Source organism: Canis lupus, chromosome 13, assembly GCF_048164855.1.
Source record: "Canis lupus baileyi chromosome 13, mCanLup2.hap1, whole genome shotgun sequence".
Classification (NCBI taxonomy): Eukaryota; Metazoa; Chordata; class Mammalia; order Carnivora; family Canidae; genus Canis; species Canis lupus.
The window spans coordinates 9,784,107-9,801,619 of record NC_132850.1 but is presented as its reverse complement, the minus strand read 5'-3'; the positions used below and the strand labels follow the sequence as shown (position 1 = coordinate 9,801,619).

Genomic DNA, 17,513 nt, shown 5'->3' with positions numbered 1-17,513 from the left:
CTATGTGCGGATATCTCGTTTCCTACGAGAGCTTTACTCAGCCGATGAGGTGGATGAATACTCGCATCCCTTGTGGATGAGGCCTCTGCAGGAGGACGAGCCTCCAGGACCCCTGGAACCACCCCTCAGCAAGGACAATTTTCACACTGTGCTGGACATGGTGCATGACTTCTTGTGGCCTCAGGCCTAGGAGCAATGAGGCCCCATCCTCACGATGCCCAACCCATTCATTCGGGCTTCCGAGGAAACATGTGGCCCTTGAGTGACCCAGAGGAGGGGAACCTGCAGCATGGCCCGGGCCCGATGGAGCCGGAGGCCAGAAGGAGCAGTCATCAGTAGCCAAGACAAAGGAAGGGCTCCTTTTGGCCCCTTGGGTGGGCTTCCATGGCCTTTCTGATGTTCCTCCAGGCCCCCAAGGCCTTCCCAGGCCATGTCCCTGGGCCAAGGACATTGTCCCAGACACCCGAACCATCAGGGGCATGGTCAGAATGCACAGAAACTCCTCCTTGTCATTGCCCTTCTCTCTGGAGCCTGGGAAACCCCGGACCTGGCATCCCGACCAAAGTGGGAGACCAGGTCTGAAGGACTCTTCCGTGTGGCTTTTCTCACCCCCAGGACACAGTGTCCTGTCTCAACTAGGGAGCCCGTAAACAAAGGTGGGGCACTCAGGGTCTGGATCATGGCATCCAGGAACACGGATGCCTCTAGGCTGTCAGGGCGGTTACTGGCCCAAGGGGCAAAGCCTGCGGTCTCCCACTAGAGGCCTCCTGTCCCAGGCTACGGCTGGAATGCCCTGGGGCCTCGGCCTGGCATCTCACCCAGAGCACTGCCAACGGTCAGCAAATGGCAGCCAGAAGGGCGGGCCACAGCCACTCGGGGTGGTCAGTTTGAGACAATCACACTGGGGTGCATTCCACAACCTCAGCCGCGTGTGCGCGTGTGTGCGTGTGCTTTCCTTCTGTGGGACCCATCAGCAAGCCCCTGGACCCTCAAGGGTCCCTGGCTATTCAGGAAGTAGCAGACGTTAGCTGTCAGCCTGTCGCAGATCTTCCCTTAGCCGGGTCACCTCTCTTCCCTGCCAAGGGTCACTTGAGGAAACGTCATCTTGGCTGTGCAAGCTACATGGGATGACCCATGGCTACAATAAACATATCTCTGCCTCCCCTGTGTGATCTCTTGGCTTAATTTGTCCCCCGGGGCTTTGGTCCTGCCATTTCTGTGTGTCATGGGATATTCACAATGCTTCCATTGCCCGTGCCTGGGATGGGGTGTGGAGACACCACGACGCCCACCTGTAGCTCCTACCTTGGCAGACATGTGCACAGGCCTCACTCACCCTCCCCGCACTCAGCCAACTTCACCACTGGGAGGAGGTGCTGCTGGTGGGAACACTCCTCCAAGGGCTGGATGGGGATGCACAGGGACACACACTGCACGCACACGATCTGACCTCGATGCTCTCAGCTGAGGCCCAATTCATTCCTGATCCTCCTAGGCGGGCAGTGAATCTCCGCACTCCTCCCTCATGGTCGCTTCTTCCCTCTCTCCTTGTCTCTCCCTATTTCTCGAAATCTCTCTCTGTCTCTCCTCTGTCTCTCTCTGTCTATCTCTGTCTCCTGACTCCTCTACTTCACTTTCGCTCACAGGTAGACACACACAGAGGTCACACTGTCACGAGAACGGCCTTAACAAATTACTGTCTGGTTCCTTAACCTCGGGAGAGGAACGTGGGACAAAATACTTGGAAGAATAAGGGGATTGGGGGCTGTAGGTCCCTTTGGGTTTACTCTGCCCCTGACATGTCCCACACACCCTGGAGATGAGAGCTGACATCCTCATCTGAGGCCCCCCGGAGCCAACACGTATATTTCAGCGTTTGCAAGGAAGCGGAGTTCTGAGAGTTGGCCCTTATATCCCAACCCGTCTACCTCCGTAGCCACCTCTGTGCACACATGCATGTAAATAAATATCTGTATCTGCATTTCCTTTTTTGGGAAAGATTGTATTTATTCTTGGGGGGAGGTGTGGAGAGAGAGAGAGAGGGAGGGAGAGAGCGAGAGAGCTCATGCAGTGGCAGGAGAGAAGCAGGCCCCACTGAACAGGGAGCCCACTTGAGCCTCCAGCCTGGACCCTAGGATCACCACCTGAGCCCAGGCAGACACCCAAGCGAGGGGGCCGCCCAGGCACTCGGGATGTCACTTTCTATGTGCATCTGGCCCCCACGGGGGGATTGTGTGGACCTGTCTGTTGGTACAGCCAATGCTAGATTCCCTCCACCAGTAGCTTCTGTAGACACAGTAGGTGGGTCCGGCTCCCTCCTGCTAAGAATGGGTTGCGGCGTCAGAATCCATGGTATCTGGCGAGGGTGGCCTCGGGACAGATGGCACTTGAACTTGGTCTAGGGAAACCCTGGGGAAGCATGGCCCTCTTGCTGAGGTGGGAGGACTGCTGTCTCAGAGTGTTGAGGGGAGATCCCTGGACCCTCGGCCATGGCACGTCTACACCCATGTCGGTGAGGTATGGCTGCGGATACAGCCACACTGGGTCTCAAGGCCACAGGTCAGCCCTGGAGCCTGTCCCACCCATGGGTGGCCTGGGCCATCCCTATCCATGAGCTTTCCAGGGGCCTTGGCATCTGTGCAAACCGTAGCCACCATGCTGGGAATGAGCCTGGATTAGAAAATGTCCAGGTTAGAGCTGGCAGGACGGCTGTGGGTCGTGGCCTTGGAGGCAGGGACCCAGGACCTTGAATCGGTAAGAACCACCTCACCCCACCGTCCACCCAAATGGGAATCCCTCCAAATGATCCTATGGTTCCAGTCCAGCCTGAGAACTAAGGACCAAGGTACACGGTGCCGGCAGACATTTTTCTGGAGGCTGGAGGCTGGAGGCTGGAGGCTGGAGGCTGGAGGGCTGCGCCCGGCCCTGTCTAGTCCTCCACAGGCACTGCCTGGCGACCGACCACCCGCACCGTGGGAAGAGCAAAGGCCCTGCAAGGAGCACCTAAGATGCCCATGGGCCTTTGCCGCCATCAGCTCCAATCAGGACTTGGACTCTGGAGCTCCCTCGGGGGGCGCACCTGCTCTGAAAGGCTCTGCATTTGGGACGCCTCCTGCAGGAAAGTCTGGGTCCCTCGGTGAGGGCGCCCCGCCCTCCCAGCTCCTTGCGCTGCAGCCCCGCACAGAGGGACGGCGGAGAGCTGCCCGCTACCCTGCACGGGGGCACCCCTAGGCATTCCAGGAGACGCCTTCCCTCCATCTCTGCAGAGAGGTGCCCTTGAGCCACAACCCTGGGGCTCCTGGAACCGACACACACGCGCGCTCCCGCCCGCCGTGACCAGATGCGCATGAACCGCCATCCGCCCGCCGGCCAGGCGGCTCCCTTCAGCACACGTTCCTCCTGGCTGCCCCCTGTCCCTTTCTGCGACACCTACTGCAGAAGTGGAGGATCCCTCCAGGGCAGGGAGAGCACAGACATCCATCAGGGCGCCCCTAAATTTTGGAATTTTGAAACTCAGTCCTGGGTCTGATATTAAATTAAAAAAAACCCTCACACACAGGGAGGGTGAACGCGGGGTTCTGACACGAACTGCGGAGAAAAGGCTTGATGGCTCTTCTGTGAAGGCTCACTGTAGACTGGGGGCGAGATGTTCAGCTCCAGAGCAGGGAACCCAGGGCCCCCACACTCATCCTGCCCGGGAGCACTGAGAGTCCTCAGGGAGCAGCGCAGCATCGCCTGGTGGAGGCAAGAGGCGCTTACAAGGAGCCCCGCCTCTGAGCGCTGCAGGTGCATCTTCACTAAGGCAAGTGGGCACCTGACAACGGGAGGAATGGGTCCTCCCCCAGAAGCCCGCATGGACCACTGGCTCCCACCAAAAGTACTGATCACAGCAGCCGGCAAAGCGTCAGCTCTACAGGGAAAGTAGGATCTAGCTTCCTATATACTTTGTTCTTTATTATTTTTCACTTATTTTCTGCAATTCTTTTTTTATAAAGTGCTTAATTTTAATTGTTATGTATATACTTTATATTTAAATTATTTTGAGTATTTTCATTGTACTTTAAATTTCTTTCTTATTTTGGGATCTAGATTCTTTAAAAAGCAGGCCAAGCACACCAAGGATCTATTTTTTGGGGGGTTTTGTTTTTACTGTTATTTTTGCTTTACTTTCTATTGTGCCTTTTTGTTTTTATTGAAGTTCGATTTGCAGATATATGCTATAGATTTTAGGGGCGGGGGGGAATCTCTGTCTCCTGTATCTGAATGCCTGTTTCCCTTCCCAAGTTAAGGAAGTTCTCAGCTATGATTTGTTCAAATACACATTCTGGACCTCTGTCCCTTTAGGCGCCCTCGGGAACCCCAATTAAATGTAGATTTTTCCTTCTGAGGTTGTCATTTATTTCCCATAACTTATCCTCATGATCTTTTAATTGCTTTTCTCTTTTTTCCTCAGTTTCCTTCCTTGCCATTAACTTGCCTTCTATGTCACTCACTTGTCCTTCTACCTCATTAACCCTCATCGTTAGGACCTCCAATTTGGATTGCATCTCATTTAATTGATTTTTAATTTCTGCCTAATTAGATCTAAATTCTGCCGTCATGAAGTCTCTTGAATCCTTTATGCTTTTTCCTAGAGCCATCAGTAGCTTTATGATTGTGCTTCTGAATTGGCTTTCTGACTTTGAATTGTAATCCAAATTTTGTAACTCTGTGGGAGAGAGGACTATTTCTGATTCTTCCTTTGAGGTCAGTTTTTCCTTCTAGTCATTTTGCTCAGTGCAGAGTGGCCAAAAACAAGTTGTACTGGAAAAAGGAGAAAAAGAGAGGGAAAAGAGGTGGGGGAGAGGGGACAGGGGAAACAAACAGAAAACAAAAAACAAGGTGGTGTATCCTCTGATTCTATGTACTGAAAAACCCTCGACTTCCCCTGGAACTTTCCAGTGCTGCTTGGTCAATAACTTGCTTTCCCCCTGTCCTTCTAGCTGCTCTTCTGGGGGAGGGGCCTGCTGTGCCTCTTCTCAGGTGTGTGCACCTGATGGAGCTGCCCAGCCCCCTGCCAGGTGCACAGCTCAGTGGGAGCTGTTTATCCTGTGAGGCCCCTGCTCAGTCCCAGGTACAAGGTGACACCAGGAGGAACAACAACAGTGGCAGCGGCCAGTTGTCCAGCTCTCAAGTCAGATCCTACAGTGAATACAGCAGCTCTTAGTCCACAGGGCCTGGATTCTCAGGGGGTGGGGGGGGGGGCGCTGATCTGCACAGCTTGGGCCGCCCCTTGGCAGGAGCGTCCTTGCTGTCCTGTGTCCTCCCGGCCTCTGTCTGTCCCCGGGGGCGGGGGGCGGGGAGCGCCGGGCCCTGGGCTGTGTCCCCAAGCACCTTGGACTCCGGGGCCTGCACCGCTGGAATCGCGCTCCCTGGGCCGCGCAGCCCCCTCCGCACGGAGCCCCCGCCCGAGTCCCCACTGGAGCTGCTCTCGTGGCCCTGAGGGGCACTCGCTGCAGACCTTTAGGGAGCTTGGCCACGGTATATGGCGTGCTCTCCCAGGGGCGCAGTTCCTCTATTAGTGCCCCCGGGGCCTGAGGGCAATCCCGCCCTCCTGGGATCCTGCTCCAACTCCCTGTGAGCGACTTTCTGTCCAGGAAGATTGGTGCAGCTCCTGCTTCTCCAGGACGGGGCTTTACTGTCCTGGGGGCACTTGTGGCTCCGCCTTAGCCCCTCCCCCTTGGAGGCTTTTTTATTATTATTTTTTTCGTCTTCATACCTTGATATAAGTGCAAACTCCTCTCACTATAGCATTCCAGCTGTTCTCTCTTTAAATCTCAGACTGGATTTATAGGTTTTCAGGATGATTTGAAAGTTAACTAGGTAAGTGGGTGGGGACAGGTGACTTGGGGCCCTAGTCTTCAGCCATCTTGCTCCTGCTTTATCTTATTTTATTTTACAATGGTGGAAGTTAGGACCTTCTACCACATGGCCAAAATACACCCAGAACCAAGTGGAACACTGTGTTGGTGGATCGGAAGAAAAAAATTGGTGAAAAATGAAAAAGAAAAAATCTAGTGAAAATGGCTAGGCTACCCAGGGCAATTTACACATTCAAAGCAATCCCTATCAAAATACCATGAACTTTTACACAGAGTTGGAACAATTAATCTTAAATTTTGTATTGAATCAGAAAAGCTCCCGAATAGCCAGAAGAATATTGAGAAAGAAAACCAATGCCCGGCACATTACAATGCCGGATTTCAAACTTTCTTACAAAGCTGTGATCATCAAGACAGTGTGGAACTCGCACAGAGACATAGATTAAGAGAATAGAACAGAGAACCGAGAAATGGGCCCTTAACTCTATGGTCAACTAATTTTTGACAAAGCAGGAAAGACTCTCCACTGGAAAAAGGACAGTCTCTTCAGTAAATGGTATTGGGAAAATTGGGCAGCCACATGCAGAAGAATGAAAGTAGACTATTCTCTTACACCAGACCCAACAGTAAACTCAAAATGGTTGAAAGATCTGAATGTGACACAAGAATCTATCCAAATCCTAGAGGAGAACACAGGCAACACCCTTTTTGAACTCGGCCACAGCAACTTCTTGAAAGACATATCACCAAAGGCAAGGGAAAGAAAAGTAAAAAAGGAACTATTGGGACTTAATCAAGATAAAATCTTCTGCACAGCAAAGAAACAATCAACAAAACTAAAAAACAGCCTACAGAATAGGAGAAGATATTTGCACACAGGTGGACACACTCCCCATGGCCCGGCCCAGCCTCGAGGGTGCCCCGGGTCCTCTGGAGGAGGAACTTGATACCAAACAGGCAGGTCTGAAGGGTTGTGCTGGCACCCCTCGAGCATCTACTCGCCATGTGCTTCTTCAGTTTGGGGTGACTTCTGTCTACAATGTGCTCGTGATGGGCCTAGAACCACAGCAGTTTGGGGAACTCTGGAATGAAAAAGCCTGAGAAGTGCCCAGACCCCCAAAGATCAGGGTCTTCTCCTGCAACAGGTGGGCAGGGGGGCCATCCTGGCAGGGGCTTCCTCCCCCACGCCGTGACCCCCACCCCAACTCAGGAGGCAGAACCTGGTCCTCCCCAAAGCAGGCGTGGAGGCCCCTCCTCTGAGTGCCTAGGGGCTGGCCCCCAGGCCCAGCTCCCTTCATACCCACTTCCAGGGTTTTCCTCCTGGGTCTCTCAGCTCCAGCCCAGCGCAGACATGGCCCTCAGAGGGCTCAAGGGGAAGAGGTCCTGATCCGGTGGGATGCATCAACCTCCTCCTGCAAATGCAAACCCCCTCATGAGATGGATGAAGGGGTGTCCAGGGAACTCAATGCAGAAATCTCAGATTGTCCGTGACCTTCCACAATGATGGGTCAGCATCATCCCAAGGGTCCTGTGGAGACCATACTTGATATGCCTGAAACAGAGGGGACCGATCAGTGCTAGGGACATGGGGAAAGGAGGGAGCGGAATGGCTCCTCCCCCCTGATTTCTGAGGGTTATCAGGACCCTCTGAGATTGACCGGGCATGAGGGGAAGGGCCTGTCTGCCCAATGGGAGCAGCCTGACAGCCTTACCTGCTTCTACCAGAGATAATCCTGACCTGGGTCTGACCTGACCTGGTGACCATGGTCCCCACCTGAGCCTCACCACCTGGTGACCATGGTCCCCACCTGGGCTCATTGGCTACCGATTAGGAGCCAAGATGGACCCTCACTTCTATTGATGCCCGGGTCTGTCCCCCAGGGCCTCACTTGTTCCTAGTGACTATGGTCCTTGTCTGGGCTGACCTGGCCCATTCTTGGCTCTGATCCCCTCCTGAGCCTCACCTGACTCTGATGCCCCCAGCCTTTTTGGGCCTCACCTGGCTCTGATGCCCCCAGCCCTTTCTTCATGCTCTGCTCCTCTGATTTTCATCTCTCTTGGGCCCTCCCTGCTCAGCTTAGATTCACATCCCTGATTGGGTCTCACCTCTACTTTCTGGCTAATACATCTGGACATCTTGGGCACCCGAGGATTATGATCCCCACCTGGGCTTACCTGCTTATACTGGCAACAACACCCACTTGGTTCTCATTGGCTGGACTCACCTATTACCCTTACCCGGGATATAATTGCTCTTGCTTATGATATCATTTGGGGCATACCCGCTGCTACATACCTGAATATACTCACCACCTTGGCCTCACTGGGACTTAGGGACTATGATCCACACCAGGGCTCATCAGGTACTGATGACTAGGATCCAGGATGGACCCTCACTTGCTACTGATGCCCAGAACCGTCTCCAGCATCAGAATTGTTCCTGGTGACTGTGTTCCTTGTCTGGGCTGACCTGGATCATCCTTGGCTCTAATCCCCTATTGGGCTTCACCTGCTCTTGCAGGGGTGGTCCCCACCTCTAGTGGGTGCTCTAGCGTCTATGGTGCTTGTCTGGGACACAGCTGATGGTATTTGGCTATGATATCAGCCCTTTCCAAGGCCAGCAGTGTCTCCAGTTCCTCTTGCCTGGTGCTGCAAACCAAAGATATCCAAGGATGACACCACATGATAACCTTCAGAGGACACATGCTTCTGTGTGCTCCCTGTGGACAGGTACCCATCTGTCTGACCGGAGGGTGGAGACAACCCCATAGCCCCAAGGGGGGTGTGCTGGGCTGGAGGATCACTCATGGGCACTCACTGTCTGTAGCTCACCCACCTTCCCAGCCACTGTCCCAGGACATGCCATCATGCTGAGAGGACAGAACTTTCCCATCCCCTTATCAGGAGGACAAAGGGGCCCAGGTGGCTGTGGGGAACTTCTTGGGGTGATGTCTACCAGTCCAGGGCTGGCGCTGAGATGGCGGTATATGAGCCTACCAGCAAGTGTTCCTGTGGGCTTGGGGCAGACGGAAGGTTTCTCTTAGATTCCACAAGCAGAATGACCAAAGGGAAAAATGAATAGGACTTCATCAAAATTAAAATCTTATGCCAGCAAAAGTGTGACCAAACTACTCATCCTGAATGCAAAGATTTGTGAATAGCCTGAGGGGGACTCTGGGGGAGCATGAGGGACTCCATGTTCCAGTTCGTGAAGAGCAAGCCTGCTCATGGGCCAGGAGGACCCAGAGAGCCCTGACTGTCCACCCGGGACCACAGGTTGGGGAGATTGGTCATCACGTGTTGGGGTCCATGCACCTAAGATGGGCAGGAAAGGTCATGGCTGGGTCGCCCCTGCACAGATCAGGGCTTACAGGGGAGTGGTGGTCCCAGATGAGCTGCCCGAGCTCTGATCACAGCCTCCTTCCCCTGGCCTGGGGCAGCAGGGAGCCAGCCCTCACCCTGTGGAGCTGCGGAAGGGCTGCAGGAGCTGCCTCATGGGCATCACATGGGGTCGTGTGTTCTCACCCAAGCCCGGGATGCCAGCGCCCCCACCCAGACCCACAGGCCCCACAGTGGCCTGAGGGGAGCAAGGAGCAGCTCCCACTCACCTGTGACCTGTCGCTCTGTGAGCACCCACACTTTACACACTGGGGTACTGGTGAGAGTGGGATAGTTGGGGCGCTGTGAGCCAGATGCGGAGCATGAGTGCCTCCAAGTGCCTGCAGACACAGAGTAGCGCCAGGCAGTGGTGGAACCCTGGGATGCCAGAGTTCTGCCCACAATGGGGTCCCGTGTCATCACTGTAGGTCCGTGGGGTCCAGTCAGCACTTAGCCCCGCACCCTAAAGGCCAAGGGTGCAGGGGGAAGTCCTGTCTCCATGGAGGGTGGGAAGGGGATGCAGGCACCCTCCCATGTCCTTAGTTCCCCTCCTCAGGCCCTCCGGGCCTTCCACTCTTCTAGGTAGACTGGGTGTCCCAGCAGTCCTCCTACCCCCAAGGGTTCATAGCATGGATTTTGCACTTAAGAACATTTGATGGGCCCCTGGGTGGTTCAGTAGGTTAAACGTCAACTCTTAATTTTGGTTGTGGTCAGGATCTCGAGGTTGTGGTGTGGAGCCTCACGTGGGCTCGGCCCTGGCTGGGTGGGGAGTCTGCTTCAGAGTCTCCCTTGCCCTCTGCCCCTCCCACTGCACACTCTCTCAAAACTTTTAAAAATCAAAATTGAAGACATTTGAAAAATCTTTATCATCTCTGCACAGATGCCTTCATATGTGTAATGACTGTGTAATTGCTTTTTTTTAATTTTCATTTTTTTTTTGGAATAAATTTCCAGGAGTACTACTGCTGAATTATGTGGTAATTGTATGCAAAATATTTTTTTGAGAAAACTGCTAAACTCTTTCCCAGGAGTGATTGTAAAATTTTACAAAAACTGTGGGGAAAAGGTTTTTCAAAGCAGTTGTCTAGATACTAGTAGTGTGACTGTTGGACCCTCAGGTGAGATTTATTTAGACTTTGAAAAAACTGCTAAACTCTCTTCCAAAGCATCCGTATTTATATCTGCAGTATGAATTAGTATTCCTGTCCTGTACCACCCTCCAGCAACTAGTATCCTAATTTTTGGCACTCTAGCCTTTCTAGGGGCGCCTGGGTGGCTCAGTTCCTGGGGTGCCTGGGTGGCTCAGTTCCTAGGGTGCCTGGGTGGCTCAGTTGGTTAAGCATCTGCCTTTGGTTCAGGTCATGATCCCTGGGTCCTGGGATCAAGCCCTGTATCAGGCTCCCTGCTCTGGGGGGAGCCTGCTTCTGTCTCCCTCTGCCTACCTCTACCCCTACATGCTTGCTCACTCTCTGTCAAATAAGTAAAATTTAAAAATATATATAGCATTTCTAAAAGGTGTGTAGCACCATCTCACTGCTGTTCACATTGGCAACTTCCTAATGCTAGAGGATGTAGAGCCTACTTTTGTAGGCTTGCTTATTATCTGTGTATCACCTATGTCCAGGTGTCTGCTCATATAGCCACCCATTGTTAATTAAGTTATCTGTGTTCTTATTGTTATGTGGGGTTTTTTTTGTGTACATTGAATAAAATTAAATAGTTTGAATATCAGATGTGTGTTTTGAACAAATATTTTCTTCAGTCTGTGAATGGTCTTTAGGTTCTATGGGCAATGTCTTTGACAGAGTAGCAGTTTGAAATCTGTAAAGTTCACATTATGGTTTGTTTTTTTTTTCTGGATCATGTTTGATGTTGTGTGTTAAAACGCACCACCACACTCAAGGTCTCATAGATTTTCTTTTATGTTGTCTTTTTGATGTTTGATAGCGGTGTGTATTAAGTTTACATAAAATGTTGAGTGACTTTTGGTGGAAGTTGTAAAGGTTTTGCCCACATTTCATTTCATATCCTATGGTTTCCAATTCGTTGTTCCTTCAGTATTTCTGGAGGAGCCGGGACATTGTAGCGCATGTCAGTGAGCCATTGCAAAGCTTCTAGGACTCAGCTGGAGCCTGGAACGAGGCAGGTGGGGCCCTGGCAGTGAGGACCCCGCCTCCTGCAGGCCTCCTGCAGTGCCTGAACACCCTGCAGGGGGCGCCCGAGGGCAGGCGCTGCCCCAGCTGGCTGGCAGGTGCAGGGGGCCTTGTCCACCTGTAGGAACAGGAGCCCCCGCTCTGGGGAGGCTTGGGGAGCACGTGGGCCGCGGCCACTCTGACAGCAGCCCTGGCCTCCTCCGGCCCCGGGGTGAGGCTTCGGGCAGAGGTGGGGCCGCGTTCACGCTGACAGGAGCCTCTGGCCTCCCCAGAACCCGCTGTCGAGGATTCGGGAAGACATGGGGCAGCGTCCACGCAGGGGGGAGCCTGGCCTCCTCAGGACCCATGGTGGTGAGTATGGGGGCTGACATAGGGCCCGACATGCCTCCAGAAATTGGCCTTTCAGGACCCGCTGTGGAGGCTTCTGGAGGCATTGGTCGGGTCCCGGCCAATATCAGCAGGGACTTCAAACCACAGGTAAGGGAGTTAGAGTAATGTTACAGTTAATGTTAGAGTTAGGGGGTTGGGGTTCTGGTTAGGGTAAGGAGTTAGGGTACGGGTAGGGTTAAGGTGAGGTTTAGGGTTAGGGTTATGGATTGAGGTTAGTGTTTAGGGTTAGGGTTAGTATTTAGGGTTAGCGTTTGGGTTAGGGTTGGGGTTGGGTTAGGAGTTAGGTTTTAGTGTTAGGGCTCAGGGTAAGTGTTACATTTGGGTTAGGGGTTAGGGTTAGAGGTTTGGGTTGGGGGGGTTTGGCTTTAGTAATGGGGGTTAAGGGCTAATGGTTAGCGTTAGGGTTGGGGGTTTTGGGTTAGGGTTATGGCTAACCCATAGGGTTAGCGGCTATGGCAATGGTTAGGGTTAGGTTCCGGATTTGGGGTAGGGTTACAATAGATGTAGGGTTTGGGTTAAAGGGTTAGGGTTACATTTCAGTGTTTAGGATTAGGGGTTAGGGGTTAGGGTTAGGGTTCGAATCAAGGTTAGGTGTATGGATTAGGGGCTAGTGGTTCGTGTTTGGTTTCCAGTTAGTGATAGGTCTAGTGTTAGGCTAGGTGAAAGTTAGGATTAAGATTAGGGTTAGGGTTATTGTCTGTACACAGGTAGAGATTGGATTTGGGCATGTGCCTGGCACTGGGACTCCTAGTATTTCCAATGGGTTAGTTTTAAGTGTTTTGTTTAGTTTGGGATTAGGGTTTTTGCTTGGCATCCTTCCATTCAGAGGCCTCCCCAGAGAATCAAACTCCAGGCTTCTGCTGGGGTGAGAATAGACATGGAAGGCATCTCCTGAGCTGAGATAAGGAGAGGATATATGGCTCTAAAAGGCTTTATTTGGATTTTCAATTTCCTTAGTCATTTTATCTCTTGTGTGCACCGGTGTCATCAATACTAACAATTGTTATTTTAAAGTTTTACTTGAATTCCTGTTAACACAGTATAATATTAGTTTCAAGCATAGAAAATAGTGATTCAACCCTTGGATTCAATGCCTGGTACTCAGCCCAGGTGCCCTCCATCATCCCCATCCTACATTTTCCCATCCCCCCTTCACCTTCCTCTGATATTTATTAGTTTCTTCTCTATGGTTCAGAATGTTTCTTGGTTTGCTTCTCTCATTCCCCACCCCTTTGCCAGTTTGTTTTGTTTCTTTAAATCCACATATGAATGCAGTCGTATGGTAATTGTTTTTCTCTGGCTTATTTCAGTTAGCATAATTATAGTCTCTTTTTCCACATCGTTGTAAATGGCTTCATTTCATTCTTTCTGATGACTGAGTGATACCGCGGTGTGTATATTTACATCTTTTTTGCCCATTCATCTGTCGATGGGCACCTGGGCTGTGTTCATAATTTGGCTAGCTGTTGTTGATAATGCTGTTATAAACACTGGGCTGCATGTCCCCCTTCGAATCTGTATTTTTGATCCTCTAGTTGTGCAATTTCTGAATCATAGGGTAGTTCTATTTTTAACTTCTAGAATAATCTCCATACTGTTTTCCACAGTATGCAACACGCTGTTCCTGTTTGATTCCCACCATCAGTGTAAGAGGATTACCCTTTCTCCCCATGCTCACCAATACCTGTTGTCTCCTGTGTTGTTAATTTTAGCCATTATGACGAGTGTCAGGTGATATCTTATTGTTGTTTTGATTTGCATTTCGCTGCTGATGGGTGATGTTGAGTGTCTTTTCATGTGTGTGGTGGCCACCTGGATATCTTGTTAGAGAAAGTGTCCATTCATGTCTTCTGCCCATTTTCAGTTGGATCATTTGTGTTTAGGATGCTGAGATTTATATTTGCTTTATGTATTTTGGACACTAAGTCGTTACTGGATATGTCCTTTACAAATATCTTCTTTCATTTTTCATGTTGCCTTTAGTGTGAAGAATCTGTTCACCCTGATGAAGTCCCAATAGTTTATTTTTGCTTTTGTTTCCCCTTGCCTCAGAGGCATATCTAGAAAGATCCAATGGTCAATGTTAAACACATGACTGCCTATCATTTCTTCTTTTTATGGTTTCTTGTCTCACATTTAGGTCTTTAATCCATTTGATTTATTTTTGGCAAATGGTGCAAGAAAGTGATCCAATTTCATTCTTCTGCATGTGGCTGTCTAGTTTTCCCAACACCGTTTGTTGAAGAGACTTTTGCCATTGCAAATTCTTTCCTGCTTTGTTGAAGATTAATTGAGCATCGAGTTACAGGTTTGTATCATGTTTCGATTTTCCATTCTGTTCTATTGAACTGCGTGTCTTCTTCTTCTGCCTGCAGCATACTATTTTGATCACTAGTGCTCTGTAATATAACTTGAAGTCTGAAATTGTGATGGCCCACCTTTGGTTTTCATTTCCAACACCGCTTTGGCTATTTTGAACCTTTTGTGGTTCCATACAAATTTTAAGATAATTTGCTCTAGCTTTGTGAAAAAAATGCTATTGCTCTGTTGATAGGGATTGCATTAAAAGCTTTTATTTATTTATTCATGAAAGACGCAGAGAGGGAGGCAGAGGTACAGGCAGAAGCAGGCTTCCTGCAAGGAACCTGATGTGGGATTGATCCAGGATCTCGGGATCATGACCTGAGCCAAAGGCAGATGCTCAACCACTAAGCCAGTCAGGTGCCTTGCTGATTCAAATTCTTTGCCAGTTATTGGTCTGTTCACATTTTGTATTTCTTCCTTTTTAAAGAAAAAAAGATTCTATAAATTATTTACTCATGAGACACACACACACAGAGAGAGAGAGAGAGAGAGAGGAAGAGAGAGGCAGGCATAGACACAGGCAGAAGGAGAAGCAGGCTCCATGCAGGGAACCTGAACTGGGATTCAATCCCGGGTCTCCAGGATCACACCCTGGGTCAAAGGCAGCACTAAACAGCTGAGCCACTGGCTGCCCTTCTATTTCTTCCTATTGCAATTTTGGTAGTTTGTACATTTCTAGGGATTTATACGATTTTTTTCAGGTCTCCCAGCTTGTTGGCATATAGTTTTTCATAGTTATTCTCTTTTAATTGTTTCCTTTTGTGGTGTAGATGTCTCCTCTCTCATTTGTGATTTTATTATTTAGGTCCTTACTCTTGTTGATAAGTATGGCTAGGGTTTGATCCATTTTATTAATTAGTTTGAAGTCCCAGCTCTTAGTTTTGTTATTCCATTCTACTATTTCATTGTTGTTTCTGTTTTGCTTATTTGTGCTCTCGTTTATTATTTCCCTTCTTCTGAAGGCTTTACGCTTTGTTTGCTTTCCCTTTTCTAGCTCCTTTAGGTGTAGGACTAGGTTGTGTATTTGAGACTTTTCTTGTGTCGTGAGGCAAGCCTGTATTGCTATGTACTTCCCTCTCAGGACAGCCATTGATGCATCCAAGAGGTTTGGACAAATATGTTTTCATTTTCATATATTTCCAAATATTTTTAAAATTTCTTCTTTAATTTCCTGGTTGCCTCATTCATTCTCTAGTAGGATGTTCTTTAATGTCCACATATTTGAGGTCTTTCCAAAATTTTTCTTGCGGTTGACTTCACGTTTCATAGTGTTTTGGTCTGAAAAGTTATTGGTATGATCTCAATCTTCTTGTACCTGTTGAGGCTGATTTGTGGCCCACAATGTGATCTGTTCTGGGGAATGTCACATGTGCACTTGAAAAGAATGTGTATTCTGCTGGTGTAGGATTAAATATTCTGTATATATCTGTTGAGTCCACCTGGTCCAGTGAGTCAAAACCATTGTTCCCCTGTTGATTTTCTGCTTAGATGATTTGTCCATTGTCATAAGTGGGTGTTAAAATCCCCTGTCATTGCATTATTATCAGTGAGTTTCTGTATGTTTGTTGTTCATTGGTTTATATGTTTAGGTACTGCCATGTTGGAGGCATAAGCAGTTACAGTTATTCGATCTTCTTAATGGATAATCTACTTAGTTATGAATTAAGGCCCTTCTGCTCTCTTGGTCCAGTATTTGTTTTCTCTTTCTGTTTTTTTAAGATTTTATTCATTCATGAGATGCAGACAGAGAGAAGCAGAGGCAGAAACGTAGGCAGATAGAGAAGCACGCTTCCCAAGGGGAGCCCAATGTGGGACTCAATCCTGGAACACCGGGATCACACACTGAGCCGATACTAGATGGTCAACCACTGAGCCACCAGGTGTCTCCAATGTTTGGTATCAAATCTAGATTTTCTGATATAAATATGTGTCCTCCAGCTTTCTTTTGAAGTCCATTAGCAGGATACATGATTTCGCATCCCATGACTTTCAATCTGTTGGTGTCTATCAGTCTAAAGTGAGTATCTGGAAAGCAGAATATAGATGGATCTTGTCTTTTAATCCACTCTGATACCCTATATCTTTGATTGTGGCCTTTAGTCCATCTACATTCAGAGCGATAATTGAAAGATATGAATTGAGTGCCTTGGTGTTACCAGTTGAGTCGGTGTTTCAGGTGATGTTCTCTGGTTCTTTCTAGTCTTTGTTGCTTTTGGTGTCGTTTTTTCCCGCACTAGAAGAGTCCCCCTTAAAAATTTCTTGCTGAATTGGCTTAGTGGTCATGAACTCCTTTATTTATTGTCTCTCTGGGAAACTCTTAATCCCTCTTTCTATCCTGAATGATAGCCTTATTCTATAAAGAATTCTCAGCTGCATACTCTTCCCATTCAATATATTGAATATTTCCTTCCACTGCTTTCTGGACTTCCATGTTTGTGTGGACAAACTTCCATGTGTGGACATCTCCTGCAAACTGGATTCGCCTTCCCATGTAGGTTAAGAACTCTCATTGCCCTGCCGTTTTCAGGAGTCTTTCCTTGTGTGTGTATTTTGTGAATTTGACTCCGATGTGTCTTGGCGATGGTTGGCTTTTGTTGAATTTAGTGGGAGTTCTCTGTGCTCTTGGTTTCAGTGTCTGTGTCCTTCCTCACATTACAGAAGTTTATATAACTTGTTCAAACAAAACTTGTGCCCCTTTTTATCTCTTTACATCTTCTGAGTCTCCTATGATGTGAATGTTATTGTTTAATAAGAGGCTTAGTTCCCTACGTTTGCCTCTGAGGTCCATTATCTTTGTTGTTTTTAGGGCTTCTGCTTGGGACTGGATCTCAGTTATAGCATTTTTAATGTCAGCCTGACAAGATGTTAGTTCTTTTATCTCTACAGTAAGAGATTGTGTACTGTCTTCTAAGCTCTTTTTTCAACCCAGCTACTATCTTTATAATCACTGTTTTAAATTCTAGTTCATACATCTACCTTTATCTGCATTGAGTAAACCCCTGGCTCTGAGTGCTACCTCGTGTTCTTTTTGGAGGTGAATTTCTCCACCTCATTATTTTTTCCAGAAAGGAAGGAAGAGAGAAAAAGAAAAAACAGGGAAAACAACAATAACAACAAAAAAAGCCCCCAAAACAAGATCCTGGGTGTGTTAATTATTAATTAATTATTAGAAGAATCTAGACAGAAAATAAGAAAAAATTAAAGTACAATGAAAGTAATCAAAAATAAGAAATATATAAGTATATACATAACAATTAAAATTAAGAAATCAATAAAAATACTTGAAGATAATAAATGAAATATAATTAATAAAGAAAAAAGTACAAAGGAAGACAGATCCTACATTCCCCTTTGAGCTGAAGCTTTG

At 48.7% G+C, this 17,513-nt stretch overlaps 1 long non-coding RNA gene across 8 annotated transcripts; it reads right to left on the bottom strand.

Moving 5' to 3' along the window:
- Nucleotides 1–2,891: 2,891 nt before the first annotated feature.
- Nucleotides 2,892–9,616, bottom strand: LOC140602503 (uncharacterized). Of its 8 annotated transcripts, XR_012005448.1 has the most exons (5): nucleotides 9,470–9,616; nucleotides 8,859–8,900; nucleotides 7,968–8,510; nucleotides 7,354–7,413; nucleotides 2,892–7,273 (listed from the first exon to the last, which is right to left on the bottom strand). It is a non-coding gene; the product is annotated as an uncharacterized lncRNA (long non-coding RNA). The 8 variants fall into 8 exon arrangements; XR_012005443.1 differs by having other exon boundaries at nucleotides 7,354–8,510; XR_012005442.1 differs by having other exon boundaries at nucleotides 2,892–7,825; nucleotides 7,861–8,510.
- Between the last annotated feature and the right edge of the window lie 7,897 nt (nucleotides 9,617–17,513).